Raw genomic sequence first — 24649 nt, forward strand, 5'->3', positions numbered from 1 at the left:
AGGCCAATATGTCATCAATCAATGGGCAAAAGGACAAAATTGTGGAGACATTTTTATTTCGGACTTTTATTTTTGGCCCGTGGACACTTTTGGTTGGATTCGACCATATGCCTTCATCTGATGCTATCTACAGTAGACAACATCCATAGATGCCTTCATCTGATGCTATCTACAGTAGACAGCATCTATAGATGCCTTCATTCAATGCTATATACACTATTAGAAAGCCCGGATCAAATTTGATTATTTTTTTTATCTGGAATTCTATTTAAAAAATGATCGTTCCATATCAAATTTGAATAGAAGTCAAGATGGAAATGATCTGATTGCAGATCTGTGAAATTCCGGATCAAATTGATCTGGAATCAGATCAGCTCATATTCGATCCCGGTCCAGATCAAATTTAATCCGGTCTTACTAAGCGTGTATAGTTAACAGCATCCATATAGATGCCTTCATCTGGTGTTATCTGCATTAGACTGCATCTATTAGAATCAGGCCCGTAGCCAGGATTTTTTTGGGGGTGCTGATTTTGAACAAGTGGATTTTTTTCCAAGGAGGGGGGGCAATTTTGTGACTTTCTTCCCAAAATTTGGACATTTTTTGACCCAAAAAGCTTTAAAATCCGATTTTTTGGCTCGCTACGCTCGCAAATGTTTAAATTTTGGGACGTTTTAAAATAATTTTGCAAAAGGGGGGGGGGGTGCGTCGCCTCGCACCTCTGGCTACGGCTTTGATTAGAATATATGTCTTATTGATTATAGTCAACAGTAGACGGCATCCGCAGGTACATTTATTTAATGTTATCTTAGTAGTTATTCAGTAGACTTGGTAGACAGCACCCCTAATGCCTTCATTCAATGCTATCTACTGTAGACAATGTATCGATGTCTATGTCTGAGGATGATAGCTTATGTCTATGTGGTATCATCTTGATGATATATGAATCAGACTTCATACATTCGTAGATGTATGCATTTTGTGGTACAATTTCCTGGTAAGCATCGATTTCTAATGACAAAATTTAAACAAGTTATTATAAATACTTACAAAATAAGATTATTTTGACCAAAATATTATAATAAATAAAAGAGACTAAGGCTACATCTGATGAATATGTTATCGTGTAAAAATCGTAAGAAAATATGAATCTTATAAATGCTCAGTACAATACGCAATAATATGCAGGCTCACTTCATCGTATTCGACTGCAGAGGATGGATTCGAGCAATCCCAGAATGCAATACGACACTAGGTGAACGTATGAATAAAACGCATTGAAAGTGAATAATTATTATGATGTATGCTATTAGAAGTTTGAAGAAAAAGATACACCTAGAGCTGAACAACCCTTGTGCAGACAGATCGTTTTCCAAGGAGAGGAATAATGTTGACGGACTACTAAGTATTCTACGCTTACTTTGCACAACAAACTGAATTCAAATTCAAATGGAAAGCGGGTGACAAAGAGAGAGAGAACCATTTTACAATCGTCGTCTCAGAACCACATCTCCATAGGCCTACTCCCACTCCACACAACCCATCGACACACCCAGACCTTGAAAAACAAAACTTATGAACAAAATTGCAGGTGTGGACCATATATATAGAAAGCATCCACACTTGAATCTGATGCTATCATCAGTAGATAGCACTCAAAGATGAAGTCAGCAGATGCTTATTGTAGACAACGTTAAGACTAATGCTTCTACAGTAGCGTGATTGTGGGTCGAGCCAAGTCAGGGTCAACTTATTGTGTCCTTGGGTAAGACATTTTCTCTCGTCTGTCCCATTCCTCCCAGGTGTAAATGGGGAGCTGTTAGGGAGTAGTCATGCAGGCGCCGTTATTGTTAAATGTCATGATAATGCTAATGATAGTGGATGGAATAAATGTTAAGCGATTTTATATATCCGTTCAATTAAGGGGGTACTACACCCCTGCCCAATTTTGTGCTCATTTTTGCATTTTTCTCAAAAATTATAGTGCATTGGTGACAAGTAAGATATGTGTATTATAGGGGCAAGGACTACAACTAATGCACTGGAAATTTTATTTCAGTACAGACAACAGTTGTGGAGTTACAGTCAAAAATGAGGGAAAACCAATATTTGATCAATAAATCAATAACTACTTGCCTTGAGTTGCTGAATTTTCAGTGCAGTAGTTGTAGTCCTTGCCCCTATAATAAACATATCTTGCTTGTCACCAATGCGCTATAATTTTTGAGAAAAATGCAAAAATAGGCACAAAATTGGCCAGGGGTGTAGTACCCCTTAAGGATCTAAGGTGCTATATACATGCCTACATTTTTTTTTATCTCAATTATAAGGAACTTCAAATCCTTAGTTTGGTGTCTTTATTTTTAGCCTTAACTATATTATAGAGGCACCAAATAATTAAAGTTTTAGCTCTTTTTAGTAAAAATGTGGCAAACCCACTATTTTCATTTCTTAAAAGGAAGCCTAACACAGCCATAGCCCTTAAGGGTGTCGGAGAAGGGTATAATGATAAATGGTACAGATTCTATGAAGGATATCTCAATGCTTGATATAAGATGTCATCCTGTGATTCAATAGCGTTAACTCGCGGGTACACACATCAACATGCAGGTGGTATCCCATCAAATCGCCTCATCGCATGCCTGGGGTGTTACTAGTATTTATTTTCCCCTAAGCCACGTCTATTAAGATAACATTATACTGCTCAGGCACGTAGCGAGTCAATAGCACTTTATTTTTCATCAAAAAATACGAAGAGATCGGGAAGAAAGTTTGGGAAAATGACAGGGAATATTGATATTGATATGAATATAATATTTACAAAGTAATTAGGTTTTGTTTTACAAGTTTATTGGGAATAAGTATAGCGAGTATGATGATAGGGAGGTATACTGGTATAATGGAGGCAATTTTGAAGATTGATTGACACTTAGCTATATTTAAAGAGGGAAGTGCGTGCTTAAGTGGCTGAATATAGTGTTTATAATATAATATCATAACAGAGTATTCAATTTTATGCATAAAGAGAGTGAATTAATTTTTTGTGTCAAACATGGTCGACAAATAGGCAATATTTTGAATCAAGGCAACAAAAATAATAATTATATTAATAAAAAGGTCATAAATGGCTTCATCAAAGACTATATCTACAGTAGACAGCATCCATATAATTATGTCTTCATCATAATTATGCAATCTGTAGTAGACATTATGGTAGACATCATACGTTCATATGATCATGCTGATGCTATTCTACAGTAGACATCAGCAATGGATGCCTTCATCTGATGCTATTCTACAGTAGACATCAGCAATGGATGCCTTCATCTGATGCTATTCTACAGTAGACATCATCAATGGATGCCTTCATCTGATGCTATTCTACAGTAGACATCATCTATAGGCCGTGTAAAATTAATATTTTGGTTCTCGTCCCTCCTCCTCAATTTCTGGGATTTGTCAGATTTTTTTTTTTTTTTAGATTTTTCAATTTTTTAAGACTTTGGAATGATTTATGAAATCTTCATACATATAAATAAGTTTATTAGAGAACAAGCATCACTTCCAAGTCTTTTGTGGTACTCTAGGGGTTTATCCTCAGAATCTCACATTTGAAAAAAAAAAAAAAAAGGGCCTCATCGTTTCCTCGAGCACTGTTGGAGAAGACCGAAAACTACTGACAATGCTAATTTTACATTGGAAAAAAAACAAAAACAAAAAACACCTCCCTCCCTCATCAATTCATGAAAATCCTCTGGACGAGAACCAAAACATTAATTTTATACGGCCATATATGTATTCATCTGATGATATCTATACTGTATACAACATCCGTAGATTCCTTCATAATGGTATCTACAGTAGACAACATCCACAACAAATGCCTTCACCTGATGCAATTGATATATTGTAGACAGCATCCATAGATGTCTTCATCTGATGCTATCTACAGTAGACAGCATCCATAGATGCCTTCATCTGATGCTATTATACAGTAGACAGCATCCATGCCTTCATATGAAGCTATCTACTGTAGACAGCATCCATAAATGCTTTACTTTGATGATATCTACTGTCAACATCCATAGATGTCTTCATCTGATGCTATCTACAGTAGACAGCATCCATAGATGCCTTCGTCTGGTGCTATCTACTTTAGACATAATCCATATATGCATTCATCTGATGCTATCTACAGTAGACAGCATACATATATGCCTTCATCTGATGTTATCTACAGTAGACAGCATCCATATATGCCTTCATCTGATGCTATCTACAGTAGACAGCATCCATAGATGCCTTCATCTGAAGCTATCTACAGTAGACAGCATCTATATATGCCTTCATCTGATGCTATATACAGTAGACAGCATCCATATATGCCTTCATCTGAAGCTATCTGCTGTAGACAGCATCCATAAATGCTTTACTTTGATGATATCTACTGTCAACATCCATAGATGTCTTCATCTGATGCTATCTACAGTAGACATAATCCATATATGCATTCATCTGATGCTATCTACAGTAGACAGCATCCATAGATGCCTTCATCTGATGCTATCTACAGTAGACAGCATCCATATATGCCTTCGGCTGATGTATCTACTTTAGACATAATCCATTATGCATTCATCTGATGCTATCTACAGTAGACAGCATCCATAGATGCCTTCATCTGATGCTATCTACAGTAGACAGCATCCATATATGCCTTCGTCTGATGTATCTACTTTAGACATAATCCATTATGCATTCATCTGATGCTATCTACAGTATGCAGCATCTATACATGCAATCATCTGATGGTATCTACAGTAGACATAATCCATATATGTGACCGTACACCACGAATGAGCCGTAAATGTCCTCAATTGTATTCTGAGTTACAGTGGAAAATGGGCATGAAGGTCATATTCATAGAATATTTCAATTTGGTGCTACATGTATCTCATTAAATGAGATACAAGTATCACCAAACTCAGAATACAATTGAGGACATTTACGGCTCATTCGTGGTGTACGGTCACATATGCATTCATCTCACGGCTGCTATCTACAGTAGACAGCATCAAGATAGCTGCATTTGACATACAAAATATATGCCATCATCTTCTGTAGACCTAGTATACAGCATTTTTATATTTTATCTACCATTGCTTACTGTGGAATATGAATCATTTTCTGAATTATCCAGAAAATGTTTAACTCAATCACGTTTGGCACCAGACTGCCATATCACACATTTGTCTCCCTTTATCGCGTTGTGCTAAAAATAAAGAAGAAAAATAAAGCAAGTTGAAAACAAATCAAGTTCAAATTAGACCAGATTTAAGATATGAACATAAAACCAACTTTAAATCAGCAATTATTTCGCTTAATACTCATAACTGGCTCAAAATTACACATTAACCATTATGACAAATAGTCTAATAACTTCACTCCATATTCGAAATGTATTAACTGATAAAAAGGTAAGTTTGTTAAGAGTGAATTTTAAGTGACAAACACGGTGAATTCAATCTCAGTTCACCGGTACTTTGAAGTATTTACCCTCTATAGTCCCCTCCTGTTTGCTCTCTACGCTTTCCTTATATCCAATGACCACTCGTCTCAGGTTTGTTCCTATGGTAAACATTGCGCAGCCTTTACAAAACCCTTTGCCGTGCATGACAGACACGAGGCGGGCAGGCTTGTTTTGACCTAAGAGAAGTTTACGGTGGTAAATGATAGCCCTTATTCCCTAGTCGCCAAAACTCTCGACCACCTGCGTGAAGCAAACAAGAAGTCCGTTTTGTGGAGGTTTTTGATACTAAACGGTTATGTCCTTAACTCTCTTCACGCGAGTGTCGACTGCAGACGACATGTTTCAAAAAAAAAAAATTAAAATTAACAAATTTCAGAAATGTAAATTTTCATGACCATATTTGGAATCAGCATGAAAAATGCATTAAAATGAGTACAAACAAGAATAGTATTGGTTCAGTAGTTCTTAAGATAGCTCTTGATATTTTGAGAAAATATTTCAAAACTTGAACTTTTTCCGTTGAAGCGCATGGCTAGCATGCAGAGCATTAACGGTTAGTTAAAAATTGACACACCCATTCTTGACAACTGAGCTTATTTGGTGAAGATGTACGTGATGTGAGGTGGTGGAGTTTGTAAATGAGTCTCAGATGAGAGCCAGTGTGTATCTATTTAACTACTGGGGTTTGTATAGCACCACATGGCTCTATATGTCATACATACTGGTCAAACACTTATCTACTATATTTCAGGATCCTTGCTCACCGATTTTATGATCGGATTACAGGACACATAAGTGAAAATGTTGTCACTATTAATGTTTAAGAGATTATTTGAACTTGAAGATTTACGGTGGATATTATCTTTTATTAAAGATTTATCATCGTGGTCACTCAGGCGCCATAGTTGTCGTGGTTATCATGGTCGACATCATTAACATCATCATTATCAACATCATCGTCATCATCGTCACCGTCGTTATTGAGGCCGTCTTTATCATCAGTATTTTCATCGTCATTATTATCATCATTATCATTATTATCATTATCATCTGCTGCTATCTACAATAGACAGCATCCATGTATGCTTTCATTGGATACTATCTACTGTAGACAGCATCCATTGATGCTTTCACCTGGTGCTATCTACAGTAGACATCATCCAAGTGCCTTGATCTGATACTATCTACAGTAGACAGCATCCATTATGATTACATAGGATGCTATCTACTGTAGACAGCATTCATATAATTATGCCTTCATCTGATGCTATCTACTGTAGACAGCAATCATATATGCCTTCAAACCCCAGTCGTCAATAGCCATGTTAACGTAATCATCATCATCGCCATCATCATCATCATCATCATCATCATCATCATCATCATCATCATCATCATCATCATCATCATCATCATCATCTTCATTATTTTCATCATCTTCATCTTCATCATCATCTTCATCATCATCATCATCGATATAATTGTCATCGTCATCGTCATCATCATTATCATTATCATCATTTTCACAACAACAACAGCAATACCTTATCATCGTCGTTGACATCGTCATCCCACCCTTTCACGACATCACTTTTGTTAAACTCATTTTATACAGGCGACAAGATCATAGGGTGCCTTTTTCGGCATTAAATAGAAGCTCATCAGTTCATCGTTTTCGTATATTCAGAGCAAATGTGAAAATTATATTTACAATAAGTGCCATATAGTAAAACTGAGGGTCTTAGGTATTATTTCAATCTCAAAATTTACTGTATGATGTAAATTATTATGTATTATTATATTATTAGATATTCTATTCATTATAATTTCCCAAAAAAGAAAGCTTATAATGAATCTGTCGGCATCGAGAACATCGTGTGCGAATTATCTTATATAACAGCATAACTTGTGAACAATTTTGAACAAAACGATTTCTAGAAAAAAATATATCTAAAAACAGGTCAACGTTAACTTTAATTAAACACTTTCCAAACTAAAATCTCAGAATTTTATATCGTGATAATGCATCAAAATTTCTCCCCTGAAATATCACGAGGTATCCGTCGAGTTGCTGAGATTGTCAAATTAATCGTGCCCGGATGCTGGCTCACGACGCTGCCGGCTCCTATCCCGCGCTGAAGCTGTCATCTTGATGCAGTTACCTATATGATAAATGACAGTTTTCTAATAACATATTAGTGACATATTCTGTCCCGTCGTCCCGTCATATTTTCTCAGTTAAGATTCGCGTGGCCGGCCGGTGAGGGTGATAGATGTAACACTCCCAGGTATTTCCCGTGCCGCTTTTCAAGATGTTACCGCCGCTATTTAGTATTTAAAAAATCTTCGCAAACCCTTCACGCTACAAGTGCAATTTCGTAGATCTTAAGATTATTTACATAGCATATCTCAGTCATCGCTGAACCAATACTAGGCATGTTTGTACTCATTTGAGTGTAAATTTCACGCACATTCCAAATATGGTCATAAATATACACAATTCCAACAAAATAATAAAATTATGCAAAAAATTACACGTAAAATTTTCGTAATTTTAGGGTTAAGTATTCGATATGGTTGAGCGTTAACCGCCACCGTAATCATACAAGAACTTTTCTCGACGAAGACGTGTCATGAGTAATTACGACTGTGACACGTATAGCAAACCGTAGCAAGGATCTTCAATCAAAAGACGAACATGGGTGCTGCAAATATCAATATTAGTTTGTACAGCGGATATAAGATAGCCTGAGACTATGAGCTAAGGGCATACATAAACCTATCATGAGAGATTTAGCTAGTGGCGGGAACTCTTGTAAAGTCCTTGCGCATTTAACAGATGATGGTCCGCGGATAATTTCACAATGAATCTGCTGATATGCAGTATCATTGATTACGGGGTTTTTGTAAACGCTTGTGCCCCGATCATGAGACCAAAAACTTATCAAAAGGGGTGTACTTTCACGGAACAAATTGAATCCAGTTTGGTCCGAATTAATGTAGAACCAATAGGTTTACTCTGTGCCTATACTGACTTTCTTAATAATGCATATTGACAATCAGATATACGCACTAGCGGTATGATTTACAGTTTATTTATACCACCACGCGTACCTCAGAGATCTGAATCTAATAATATTAATTCTGGATTGATTCGAATCAATTCATTATGTGAATGAACCAAGTGTTTTCATCTTGAAATATATCTGCAGTCTCAATAGACACAGAGACATAGCAGCGCCTCAGAACTTGACATAATTAGAAACAGTTCTGTTATAAATCTACCTTGAAAACTGTTAAGAATTAAATCTTCTTCAACTGGGACATATTATTAGCAATTTGCCTGCGAATAAGGTTGTGTTTTAATAAGTGTTGCTACAAAACAAAAATATAATGTATTGTGCCATGACATGAGGGGAAAAGGGACTGAGTCCCATCAAATAAATACGTCTCTTGTAGCTTTATTAGATAAAGGCGTATGCTATCTTCTGTAGATAGCATAATGTAATGATCTCAGCTATCTACGGTAGATAGCTCCAAACAGAATAATCTGCTGTCCACTATAAGTGCTATCTACTGAAGATAGCATAAAGGACACTGTGCATCTATTCTATGTATAGATATCAACAAATAAAGTATCTGTCAACTGTGAATACTATATTATATTGATAACACAAAATTTGCCCTCTATTGATTTGAGACTATCAGATAAAAGTGCATGCTGTCTACTGTAGATAGCAACAAAAAAGGTTGTTTTTCTGCATAATACGAATGTATCCACCACCTTTTATACAATTATATTATATGTGACCATCCACCACAACTGAGCCCGGATGTCTCCAGTGCCACTATTGAGATATGCTCCATTGACCTTAACAATAAACAATAGGAAACAAAGGATTTATTGACTGTTTTATTGATTTTTCACTTCTTAAATGTCAAGTACTATAGACATGATATACATCATTTTAAAGCTAATTTTAAGCAGAATATTTTGGTTGAATATCTCATAAATGATGATTGTGCTGGATGGTCACATATAGCAGTATAGCACACGACAAAGGTACTTGCTGCTATGCTATCTACTGTAGATGACACTAAAGAAAGGCATATGATATCCACTGTAAATAGCATACATGTGCTTTCTACTCAGCATGAAAGGAATTTACTATCTACTGGCGTGTATAGAGAACGCCACTGAACTGAACTATATTAAATCTGCTACATACTGGAGATACCTTAGAGCTCTGATATACTTACATAAGAATGTATTAAATAAACAAATATCTGCTATCTACAGAAGATAGCATCAAATAAAGACTTTAATTTGCTATTCATTGTTGATATCTCTTGTATGATAGATAATGATCATTGCTGTCTAATGAAGATAGCATGAGATAAAGGGAGTTTTTATATTAGTGCTTATCTTTATAGAATTGAGGCATCATTATTAGTTACATTATAAACCTCACAGCGTCGGTGTGGAGCTAAACGATATGAAGAAGTAGAAACACACAAGCTTATTTAGCCACCCTGTATACCTCGTCATTACATCCATCAATCATGAAGATCGCCTCATAGTAGTATCGGATTCATTCATCATTCTATTGCACGTCTTATGTAACAAAGGGACGGTGGTGAATCTAAAGGGAACATTACTGGAGGTGTTAATTCAACGTACAATACGGTAACAAAATGTGTCGGGTATAAACCGTATGTAACAATCCAAGAAGGTCATTACGAAGTTTTTGTTCTGATGATGAAGATTCGTAAGTTTATTCCCAGATGTAAGAGCTTCTTAAAGGACTGGGGGAAATTAAACCCCGTCTGATGAGTACCCCCTTCCTCGCTGATTACAGTATCGGGATAAAGGGCAGTGACCGCTCATCAAAATAGATTCAAGATCGGTGACAGATTTGGGGAGAAATCAGAGGATAGTTGGGTCGATCCTTCATGTATTTTCAAGTAAGTTAATCCAAACCCTAACCCTAATCCTAACCCTGATCCTAATCATAACCCTAATGCTAACCCTAATCCTAATCCTAAACTAACCCTAATCATATAACCTTAACCATGTTAACCCTAACTCTAATTTCGTGTAAAATTACATGGAAGAGTAACGATAACCCGTCGATTTCCGAGCCCGAAACCTTTAAAAAAAAAAAAAAAAAAGCAATTGAAATTTGACCAAACAAAAAGTTAAAGTTAACTTCTGTCCGTTCTCTTCCTGACATAATTAAATGGGCTAGGAATGTAAATAATTGAAGAAAAATGATGGAGCTATTATAACATCATAGAGGTCGGAGAGGGAGGGAGGGAAAGGACAGGGGAGAAAGAGAGGGTGATGGAAAGAGAAGGGAGAGATATATAATGCAAACATAAGGCTCGTATTTCGGAATTATGTACTTTCGGAAGTTGATCCATTAAAACGCAGTATCGCCTCGTCAACCAAATCTATTTCATATGCCTTAATTGTTTACCCTTATTTGCGTAGCTATCAAATGCTTTTTGTGCCCCAGTTTCAAAGCAAATTATCGTACAGACAGCGTTATATAGACGTCCAAATCAAACATATCTGACCGTCATTTCTACCATATAATGATAGAAGGTCACTTTATAAAAGGAACAAATATGTTTTACATTTACAACAGAACAAAGAAATCTGAAAACAAAATCTTAGGAGACAAAGATCAACTCTTTAAAGACGCTGGCCTTGTCACTACACATCTTAAGGCTTTACGTGCTGGCAATAGGCTTCAACATAAAAAGTTAAAATTTTGAGATAATTTTCTTAAAATATCAAGAGCTATCTCAAGAACTACTGGGCCAATACTAGGCTTGTTTGTACTCATTTTTATGCATTTTTCATACTGATGGCAAATATAGCAATGAAAATGTACAATTCTGAAATTTTTTAATTTTTAATAACAATTTGAAACTTGTCGTCTGTAGTCGACACCGGTGTGGGGCGGGCTAAAGACTATAACCTTGTCACTGTGCATTTAAGGTCCACCTTGGTATAGGTTTATGGAAGAACAAAAGCTCGGAAAACTTTGTCAACCTTGGATGATGATATGAGATATCATGACAAAGGGATATTGCCAGCAATGCCACGCCTCCCCCGAGAATGTCTTCATGAATTAGTTTGAGATCTTGACATGATTATACACTGTTAAAATAAAATTAAACAAGTTGTTTAAAATTTTAAACAACCACAAGTTACCAGGTGAATCGCTCAATAGTTGTTTAAAAATTAAACAACTCAAAATTGTTTAATTATTAAACAGTTTGTTGTTTAAAATGTTGACCAAGATTTAAACAACTGTTGTTTAGTGGTATAATTAAACAACTTAGTTGTGTAAGCCTAGATTAAACAACAGTGTTTAAATTGTAAACGGTTGTTTAAAGAAGGTTGTTTAAAAATATGTTTTTATTCACTGAATGTTGTTTACGTTTTATCAAACATTTTACTTGTATGTGTACACGTTTTACATTGAAATCGTTCGCTATTCTATGTATACATGCTGCTGCTAAAACTGAATGTGATTTTGTGATCTGTGTGGTAAAAAACTGAGCATAATATTGCTGATGTTAACTATAAGCTTACCTGTACAAGCATACTGTATCTTACAACACAGTAAGCTTACAGGCATAGTATCAATTTTTTAACCACATGTGGATCACAAAATTGCTTCCAGTTTGTGCACAGCAAACATTTACATAAATAGAGAGCGATACAGGCCTAAAACTTGTACACTTGCTGTATAAAGTTCAATAAAATTCCTTCGCTTCTCCACACATGCATGCTTGTCAAAACGGCCATCTTGGATTATGCAAATAATATTAAACAACTCGATGTTTAAAATGCCGATTTGGCGGTAAATTAACATTTTTAAACAACTCTGTTTAAATTGATTATTTTGCCTTTTCATTTGTTGTTGTTTAAAACAATCAAGCTCCAATTTTTGATTTTGAACAACTCTGTTTACTTTTCTGAACAACATTCTTTTAAACAGCAAAATTTTAAACAGTGTTCTAACGGTGTACATGATATGAAGTAGTACCCCAGCAAACACAAAACGTTTTACAGAAAACGTTTTATTGCCGGTTTATAGAAAGGATATAAAATATTTTAATAACGTTCTAAAACATTTTTGAAAACTTGATTCAAACATTTTAACTATAATAATAATTTTCATTAACATTAAAATAAATATTGTGCAAAAATCTTGCCCCAAAAAACATTGTACAATAAAATGTTTACACCATTTTTAAAATGTTGCTGTAGTGTGCTTTTTTTTTTTTGCTTTTTGGTTATCAAAATCCTCCATTTTGTGTGAAAATGGCTTCCAGGGGCGTAGAAATTTTCCCCTAAATTTTGCCTAAATGCCCTAAATGCCAATGCTCCACCTTACACATTTTCCCCAAACCTACACATAAATGCTTCAGGCCAAAATTTAACACGAGTTACACCCTGTTCCTTGCCAAATCTATTCAAACAAACCGTTTAAGACAGATACTAATTATGCATAGTCAATATCTCGTTAATTTCCTATATCCTGATTAAATCATCACGACACTGTATTCATTTATGCCGACACGATAATCGTGCATATTTGCTGGTTTGCCGCATCAGGGCATAATTTACCGTATAGAGTGCAAGGGCATACGGGGCATGACCATGCCTGCAGTTATGTGTGTAGAACATGTCGACATTTATTAAGCGGATTACAGTCGGATTAAGAGATCATGATTTGAAATGAATTAAGTTGAAGGAAGAAAGACAAAATTTTGACACTTGTTGCGAAGAGTTTGCCCTTGCATGTTTTAAACGACCTATATATTTTTAAATGAGTGTGATCAGAGAAGATGCATAGAGTCAAAATACCTGACAAACTGTACACTCCTAAAGCGATCTACTCATTTTTGAAAAGAAAGATGTGGAAATAACAGTTTTCTCTTCAACATGAATCGGTTATTTTCATCAAAATGGCAAGAAACTCATCAAAATGGATAAGATTGCCATGCCTTGTCTTGTCAAAAACGACCACAAAAATCGAATTTAAATTTGTCTTGTCAGAGTTGGACATAAAACCCCCTGAGCAATACCTGCCGATCTAACATTGCCTCTGATTGGTCAATTACGTGATATCTTCACTTTAATCACCAATCAGAATGGAGCTTTGCAAATAATTCACCCTAATTTCTTTGCGTGGTGAAATTATTCTAACGATGTTACTGATTGGTCCAATTGATAATGAAAACTTCTTTTTGTCCAATCGGCAGGTAGTTCTCATGGGGTTAAGATAGATTCCTGGTCATATTGTTTTCAATTATGATTGCAATTATTTAGACATGCCTTTTTGACCCACTCCCCCTAAGGACTTTCGTTTATGACTTCATCATTTTTTGGGTTATTTCCTTAAAGGGTAACCTGATTGACAATCTCATCCCCCACTTTACCTCATCAAAATGCTGGTATCAGATGAAAGCTCATATGTTTCTCATAAACATATTGAAATTTGGCGTTCCAAATTGGTATATTTCTAAAGAAAGCAAAAAAAAACTGCCGAATTAGTCTCAAATATGGTATACCACATTTGAAACTAATTAGGCAGTATTTTGATTATATCTTTGAAATACACTGAGTTGGAACTTCTAATTTTAATATGTTTATGAGAAAAATAGGGCCTTTCACGTGAAATCAATATTACATGATCATGATGATTATCATTAACAAAAACACTGTAGACTACCAATATCACGCTGTATAAATGTCGGTAATTCCATTAGGAATTAGTCACATTTACAAAAAACATTTACATGTTATTTTTGCATGAGTGCTTGAAAGGGATGACATTTTTATGTTACACGCAAGTTTTAAAGAATTTTATTTTCCAAATATATCAGGTCACCTTCCTTTAATAAGAAATTAGAGTTTAGCTGGGAAAAACGACGAAACAGTAAAAGAAAGTAAACTTACGGATAGTTCGACAGACATACAGACAGACACCTTGACAGGCAAATAAATGATACCCATCGTAGCCTACTTTTCATGATATGATACATTTTTGTACCGTTTGAACTTATTAGCTTGAACCTGCTTTCGATGCTTATGAATAAAACTATGCGTTCCTCATAATTTTATACTTCAGTGGTAAATAATTGCTCACGAAGGCAGAAATTGATCCGCATTCTCTAGCCTCAGTTAAAGAAACTCAATATTTACCTGTATTTTTACCAATTATTTCATTAAAATCATTTTGCCATCTCCGCTGCTGCTTTAATGTGTTACAATTTCAAAACACCACACACTCGCTCGTGATAACAAAACAAACTCCAAGCACCTATATTAACACTTTTGTTGAAAACTCTATAACAAAGCCTCAGAAAAGTCATAAAAACCCACGAATAATAACCGATAAATGCTCCATTTTACCCAGTTTTACGACTCAAATGATAAACTGAATAACACCAAAGCTGCGTTAAATAGTATCAATCACGTTACCATGGAAACATCAGAATTAGATATTTGGTTTTGGAAACGCTACTAAATTATTTGCAAGAGTAAAATCATAAAAGCTTGGTATCATTTTTTGCGTTTTTTCGCTTCGTATCGATTGCTTGATGTCTCACGCTCTGACACTAGAAAAGCTAAATTTGAGATAAAAGTGATGTGCTTTGTTACTTTTGGGAGTAATTTCCTCTCGTAGTATTTCATACGCGACTGAGAAAAGGTTCCAAGATAAACACTTTATTCAATTGTGGTGGATATGGGCCGAACATTGGGAGGCTAAAAACGATCAAGAGCGATGGTCGATATGTATAATATCATTATGTTTTGATAACTGAGTTTATATTGGTAACTATCAATCGGTCATTAAGTGGGCGGATTTCAAAATCACAAAATTCAATCTATTTTATTATATTGAATTTCGTTACATTATTATATCTAAGTCGGAAATTGGTTTTATATTAAAAGTAAAATTGACCAAATGTGCAACGATCTTGATGATCAGGCTCAGGACGCAAGTGACCCCAAAGGGCAAGTTACTGTACCAGGTCTTGATGTTGGAAACAATGAAACACAAGATTGATTGATTGATTGATTGATTGTGTGATTGATTGATTGAGTGATTGAGTGATTGATGATTGATTGATTGATTGATTGATTGATTGATTGATTGATTGATCGATCGATCGATTGATTGATTAATTGATTGATTGATTGATTGATTGATTGATTGATACGTTGGTTAATTGATTGGTTGGTTAATTGATTGATTTATTGATTATGTATTTATTATCTATTTACTTATTTAATCATTTTATTTTTAAACATATTTTCTTTTTTTCTTAAAGTCTTGTACAAAATCATATACTTCTCCCTCGTGTTTTTGGGTTGCTTTAGTTTTTCAGTCTAGAATTCTGGTGGTATTTAAAATCAGCAATGTTTCAAGATGTGTTGAAAGTACATTGGTAACAATCTGTGATCATGTGATGTGCTGGGGACTTTGTTGGTGGGGTGTGCTGGGGTTGCGTAAGAGGTGTATAAGGGTATGTAGGTGGGGGTGTGTACCGGCGTTTGTAAGGGGTGGGTGTGTGGATGTTGATATTTACTATGTAGGGGTGGTTGTGTATATGGATATATACATGTATGACGTCATCTAGCATCCATTAGGCTTTCACACCTGTTGATTGTAGACTTATAACGGCAAGTCATATACTACTGTAGAGCTCATATAGTATCCCAGCCTCAGGCTACTAAGGTCACATTACCGAAAACAAATAGAGCAAATTTCACAGGGTCGAGGTTATCGCCATTATAAAGCGACCGTGCTGTGATTGACAGTCTATTTCCGTCGCTCTTGGCGGCGTCAAGTAGGTTAACTATAAATGTACCTAAACTAGCACTTGATTTTGGTAGAATAAATTCATCAGGATCGGTAGAGTAAACTCAGTAACCAAAGTTCTTGATATCTGATCCAGAAATTGCACTTACTTTGTGTACGTTTCAGCAACACTGTTGCCTTTGTCAACACTTGATGATGAGTGATTCCTACTGGCAACCGACGCTAGATGTATCTCCAGCGTAGGTCTTGGTGTTGCCAGTTGATTTTCCATCTGGGGATTTTCTTGAACCCAGTTCTAGAAACTCATCAAAGATGTGTGAGAGTTGATACTGTCCGTCGTCTCTGTTCATGGTGGTGCCTCTCCTCTTTCTAATTTCTATAGCCTCCTTTATCCAGCGTGTAAAACGTTCTTGTTCCGTGCCAATGATCTCAGCGTCCCCCCATCCAATAACTTGGTTCTTATCGACTACGTGATCTGTTATTGCAGACTTGTTTACCGTTGTGAGAGACTCTTTTCTACCGGCTCTGGTGGTAACTGTATTGTTAACCTTCTCCACTTCTCTCCTGTGTTCGTCAAGTCAAGGAAAATAGATTAGCATTTGTTTGCCATAAAATGTTAGCTTTTACTGTCAGATATATCCCTTTTATTTTTGAGCCGAACAACTACGGCAAAGCAAAGAAAATTGGAATTTACTACCAGCGCACATGTCGCCAATACGTACCACTCATTCGGTCATGTTGTGGTACGACCCTTTGTTGTGTATATCACCGTCCCGCACGCCGTGTCGTACTGTGTGTTATGAACATCGTGTATGCGTTCGACTAATAATTCCATCGTAATAATAAAGCGCCGGTTCCGGCGTTTTATTCAAAATCTCGGATTTTGACAAAACTACAGCACCTAGAGTCTTGATTTTTGCAGGGTATAATGTTATAATATGGCTTTAAGGTACTTCCAGTTCTAAACATGATAAATGCAGCACGCACTGGATTGTGTGGTTGTTTGCGTGCAATCATGCACTCAATCAAGCTATCAATCAATCAATTAATCAATCAATCAATCAATAATAATAATAAATAAATAAATAAATAAATAAATAAATAAATAAATAAATAAATAAATAAATAAATAAATAAATAAATAAATAAATAAATAAATAAATAAATAAATAAATAAAATTGGCATTGATAAAGTAGCTATCTACAGCTGAATTGGGATTGATGAAGTAACTATCTACCGCTGATATTGGTATTGATGAAGTAACTATCTACTACATATATTGGTATTGATAAAGTAAATATCTACTTCTGATATTGGTATTTATGAAATAACTATCTACTGCTGATGTTGGCATTGATGAAGTTGCTATTCACATTTGATATGGTATTGATGACGAAACTATCTACTGCAGATGTTGGTACAGATGAAGTAGCTATCTACTGCGTTGAAGTAACTATCTACTGCTGATATTGGTATTGATATAAAGTAGCTATAATTATGGACCTGATATTCGTATCAATGAAGTAACTACTTGCCAAAGTCTATGATTCAGTCAGAAAACCAAGCATTTATAGCCCCTGCATAATGCATAATTGGTGAAGAAGTTATTCACTTCTGACATCTGCATTGATTAACTAGCTATCTACCGCTGATATGGTATTGACGAAGTAACAATCTAATTTGATATTGGTATTGATGAAGTAGCTATCTACTGCTGATATTGGTATTGATGAAGTAACTATCTACCGCTGATATTGGTATTGATGAAGTAGGTATCTACCGCTGATATTGGTATTGATGAAGTAGGTATCTACTACTGATATTGGTATTGATGAAGTAGGTATCTACTGCTGATATTGGTATTGATGAAGTAGGTATCTACTACTGATATTGGTATTGATGAAGTAGGTATCTACTGCTGATATTGGTATTGATGAAGTAGGTATCTACCGCTGATATTGGTATTGATGAAGTAGGTATCTACTGCTGATATTGGTATTGACGAAGTAGGTATCTACTACTGATATTGGTATTGATGAAGTAGCTATCTACTGCTGATATTGGTATTGATGAAGTTGCTATCTACTGCTGATATTGGTATTGATGAAGTTGCTATCTACTGCTGATATTGGTATTGATGAAGTTGCTATCTACTGCTGATATTGGTATTGATGAAGTAGCTATCTACTGCTGATATTGGTATTGATGAAATAACTATCTACTCTGCTGATATTGGTATTGATGAAGCAGCTATCTACTGCTGATGTGGTATTGATGAAGTAACTACTAGTATCTATTGCTGATATTGGTATTGATGAAGTAGCTATTTATTGCTGATATGGCATAGATGAAGTAATTATCTACTGCTGATATTGGTATTGATGAAGTAACTATCTACTGCTGATATTGGTATTGATGAAGTTGCTATCTACTGCTGATATTGGTATTGATGAAGTAGCTATCTACTGCTGATATTGGTATTGATGAAATAACTATCTACTCTGCTGATATTGGTATTGATGAAGCAGCTATCTACTGCTGATGTGGTATTGATGAAGTAACTACTAGTATCTATTGCTGATATTGGTATTGATGAAGTAGCTATTTATTGCTGATATGGCATAGATGAAGTAATTATCTACTGCTGATATTGGTACTGATGAAGTAACTATCTACTGCTGATATTGGTATTGATGAAATTACTATCTACTGCTGATATTGGTATTGATGAAGTAGCTATCTACTACTGATATTAATATTGATGAAGTACTTATCCACTGAGGATACTGATATTGATGAAATTACTATCTACTGCAGATATTTGGTATGGATGAAGTAACTATCTACTGCTGATATTGGTAAAGTGGCTATCTACCGCTGATATTGGTATTGATAAAGTAATTATCTACCTGCTGATATTAGTATTTATGAAGTAACTATCTACTGCTGATATTGATATTGATGAAATTACTATCTACTGCTGATATTGGTATTGATGAAGTAGCTATCTACCGCTGATATTGGCATTGATGAAGTAACTATCTACTGCTGATATTGGTATTGATGAAGTAGCTATCTACTGCTGATATTTGTATTGATGAAGTAACTATCTACTGCTGATATTGGTATTGATGAAGTAGCTATCTACTGCTGATATGGTATTGATGAAGTAGCTATCTACTGCTGATATTTGTATTGATGAAGTAGCTATCCACTGCTGATATTGGTATTGATGAAGTAGTTATCTACTGCTGATTATGGTATCGATGAAGTAATTATTTACTGCTGATATTGGTATTTTATGAAGTAGCTATCTACTGCTGATATGGTATCGATGAAGTAACTATCTACTGCTGATATTGATATTGATGAAGTAGCTACATACTCCTGATATTGGTATTGATGAAATTCCTATCTACTACTGATATTGGTATTGATGAAGTAGCTATCTACTGCTGATATTGGTATTGATGAAGTAGCTATCTACGGCTGATATTGGTATTGATGAAGTAGCTATCTACCGCTGATATTGGCATTGATGAAGTAACTATCTACTGCTGATATTGGTATTGATGAAGTAGCTATCTACTGCTGATATTGGTATTGATGAAGTAACTATCTACTGCTGATATTGGTATTGATGAAGTAGCTATCTACGGCTGATATGGTATTGATGAAGTAGCTATCTACTGCTGATATTTGCATTGATGAAGTAGCTATCCACTGCTGATATTGGTATTGATGAAGTAGTTATCTACTGCTGATTATGGTATCGATGAAGTAATTATTTACTGCTGATATTGATATTGATGAAGTAGCTACATACTCCTGATATTGGTATTGATGAAGTAGCTTTCTACTGGTGATATTGGTATTGATCAAGTAGCTATCCTATCTGCTGATCAATTACGTGGTCATATTAATATATCCTAACCATTTGATGGTGTAGCAATCTGCTACTGTTATAAGTGACACTGGTATCGATGAAATACTGGAAAGGGATCCACCCCGCTCAAACTTACAATCAACAAATCACAATTTGATAAATAACGTCCCATGCGATAACACCTTAAACACCAACAAATAGAATGGTACTAAAATTAATAACCCAGCCAATAAAGGTCTTCCCAATTAAGTTAAGATAAATGTCTCAATAACCCTTATCACGAGCTGTCAACGGATATCACCAGAAATTGCAAATTTTACACAATTCCAACTTTTTCCGACTTTATAATTATTTATGATATACATGAAATATACATTCAAATGAGTAAAAACATGCCTAGTACTAGTTCAGTAGTTCGTGAAATAGAGATTGAATTTTGAATCCCAAAAGGTAGATTTGTACAACTTGTTTGAGTTAGTAACTTCACCATGGAAAACATTATTAAGATAAATGATATTATGAAAAGAATGCTCCCGTCTTTGGGTCTATAGAAAACAAAATGAATTGGCCTTCCAAGTTTACCCTTCAAACATCCGTCTCTTTCAGATAACATTGTCCTCATGTGTCTTCTACACTCATTTCCTTAGTTCGGTCACTGCCGGACATAGCAACAAAACGCAACACACGTTCTGGTAGCAGTACGTGACTCTTCGTGTTTGCTGATTCAATTCCAAGTTCTCCACGCTGTGGGGAAGGATATAAACGTTAAGCGGTTACTGTCTATTATATAGTTATCGTTTAAACAACAAAATTTAATTAAAAGAGAGCTTGTACAAGCTTTTATGCTAAAGATGTTAACTTGTGTTTAGGTTATTGTCTGCAAAAGAAGATGAGTGATGAGATAAATGGGCTATTCCATTTAAAATCCACACTACCCCTGTGGAAGATTTTGGAAATATCTTCCACAGGAGGAGTATGTTTTTCAAATGTAATTATTGTTCAGAGTTATTCATTTTGACCCTGTATTATGGTTGTACCTATATCTTCCATCAACCAGTAGAGAGGTTGATGAGAAACAAATCACTATGAAGAAGTATGTCGCCTATGACATACGAAATTGTCAGGCCAGTGTTCACAATTTTGTTATGTAACATGAAAATTCTAAAATAAAACTATCTACAAACCTGATGAATCTCTTCACGAACAATTTACCTCAATTAACGCTTTTGAGTCACACAAAAACCCTCCCCGTAATCAGATGCTTCTCATTTTAAAGCACATATAGGTATTGATTAGTAGTATCGATGGTGAGATGAATCTGTATTTGGATTACACGGGTGACAAGATGCAGAGCTAGAGATCTGTCATTTATTGTATGGCGTGTGATAGATGACTTGTCATACGGTAACTCCAGGGAAGACACGTACTGTTTATTATGTGATCAACGCAATGTATGCATTCAGCGAGATTACATAATTTTATTTGTTCTTCCTTTCGTTCTCTTTTGTCTTTGATTTCTCTCCTGATTCTTCTTTGTTTTCTTTTTGTAATTCTGACATCCTTCTCCTTTTCCCTTTTATAATCTTTGTTTTCTCATCTTCATGGTTACATATGATTCTTTAGCATTGAGGTATAGGATATATATATTTTGAGTATAATCCATACACCCCCTATGGAAGACATGACCTTAATCTCCCACGCAGGGAATGTGAATTTCACATGGAGTCATCCATTTATGTAACCCCATTTGAAATTCACACTCCTGATATTGGTATTGATAAAGTAACTATCTACTGCTGATATTGGTATTGATGAAGTAACTATCTACTCCTGATATTGGTATTGATGAAGTAGGTATCTACTGCTGATATTGGCATTGATGAAGTAACTATCTACCGCTGATATTGGTATTGATGAAATAGGTATCTACTACTGATATTGGTATTGATGAAGTAACTATCTACTGCTGATATTGGTATTGATGACGTATCTATCTACCGCTGATATTGGTATTGATGAAGTAACTATCTACTCCTGATATTGGTATTGATGAAGTAGGTATCTACTGCTGATATTGGCATTGATGAAGTAACTATCTACCGCTGATTTTGGTATTGATGAAGTAGGTATCTACTACTAATATTGGTATTGATGAAGTAGCTATCTACAGCTGATATTGGTATTGATGAAGTAACTATCTACTGCTGATATTGGTATTGATGAAGTAACTATCTACACTGATATTGGTATTGATGAAGTAGGTATCTACTACTGATATTGGTATTGATGAAGTGACTATCTACTGCTGATATTGGCATTGATGAAGTAGCTATCTACTGCTGATATTGGTATTGATGAAATAGCTATATACAGCTGATATTGGTATTGAAGTAGCTATCTACCGCTGATATTGGTATTGATGAAGTAACTACTGACATTGGTATTGATGAAGTAACTATCTACTGCTGATATTGGTATTGATGAAGTAACTATCTACTACTGATATTGGTATTGATAAAGTAGCTATCTACTGCTGATATTGGTATTGATGAAGTAGCTATCTACGGCTGATATTGGTATTGACGAAGTAGCTATCTACGGCTGATATTGGTATTGACGTAGCTATCTACAGCTGATATTGTTATTGATGAAGTAGCTATCTACCGCTGATATTGGCATAAGTAAATATCTACCGCTGATATTATACTGCTGATATTGGTATTGATGAAGTAGCTATCTACTGCTGATATTGGCAATGATGAAATAGCTATATACAACTGACATTGGTATTGAAGTAGCTATCTACCGCTGATATTGGTATTGATGAAGTAACTACTGACATTGGTATTGATGAAGTAACTATCTACTGCTGATATTGGTATTGATGAAGTAACTATCTACTACTGATATTGGTATTGATAAAGTAGCTATCTACTGCTGATATTGTTATTGATGAAGTAGCTATCTACCGCTGATATTGGCATAAGTAAATATCTACCGCTGATATTATACTGCTGATATTGGTATTGATGAAGTAGCTATCTACTGCTGATATTGGCAATGATGAAATAGCTATATACAACTGACATTGGTATTGAAGTAGCTATCTACCGCTGATATTGGTATTGATGAAGTAACTACTGACATTGGTATTGATGAAGTAACTATCTACTGCTGATATTGGTATTGATGAAGTAACTATCTACTACTGATATTGGTATTGATAAAGTAGCTATCTACTGCTGATATTGTTATTGATGAAGTAGCTATCTACCGCTGATATTGGCATAAGTAAATATCTACCGCTGATATTATACTGCTGATATTGGTATTGATGAAGTAGCTATCTACTGCTGATATTGGCAATGATGAAATAGCTATATACAGCTGACATTGGTATTGAAGTAGCTATCTACCGCTGATATTGGTATTGATGAAGTAACTACTGACATTGGTATTGATGAAGTAACTATCTACTGCTGATATTGGTATTGACGAAGTAGCTTTCTACAGCTGATATTGGTATTGACGTAGCTATCTACAGCTGATATTGTTATTGATGAAGTAGCTATTTACCGCTGATATTGGTATTGATGAAGTAACTATGTAGCTATCTACAGCTGATATTGGTATTGATGAAGTAACTATCTACTGCTGATATTAGTATATATGAAGTAACTATCTACTGCTGATATTGTTATTGATGAAGTAACTATCTACTGCTGATATTGGTATTGATGAAGTAACTATCTACCGCTGATATTGGTATTGATGAAGTAGTTATCTACTACTGATATTGGTATTGATGAAGCAACTATCTACTGCTGATATTGGTATTGATGAAGTAGCTATCTACCGCTGATATCGGTATTGATGAAGTAACTATTTACTACTGATATTGGTATTGATGAAGTAGTTATCTACTACTGATATTGGTATTGATGAAGTAGCTATCTACAGCTGATATTGGTATTGATGAAGTAACTATCTACTGCTGATATTGGTATTGATGACGTAGCTATTTACTGCTGATATGGTTAAGTATAACCATGGTTGGTTTTTTTTTTTGGGGGGTTCATTTATTGTATGCTAATATAACATTTTCGCTATAGGTCAGATTTCAAAATGTCCCAAAACTGCAAAAACTGTGCCATAATGTATTGCTAAATTTAATTCCGATTTAGCTTATTTTATTGCAAAAGACTTTCTGTCTGTATTTATGTTCTCCTGATTGTGAGCCTTTCCATGTAGGCTATCTACCCTCTAAATATAAATATGCTGCTATCTACTAAGGAAAGCAAAAGCATGTTTGTGTGATATGGGGGCTCGTTGTTGTTTACAATTTAATGAAGATAACGGATAAGACAGGCATGCGTTTT

The sequence above is a fragment of the Amphiura filiformis genome, chromosome 14 (genome assembly GCF_039555335.1).
Source record: "Amphiura filiformis chromosome 14, Afil_fr2py, whole genome shotgun sequence".
NCBI classification, from domain to species: Eukaryota; Metazoa; Echinodermata; class Ophiuroidea; order Amphilepidida; family Amphiuridae; genus Amphiura; species Amphiura filiformis.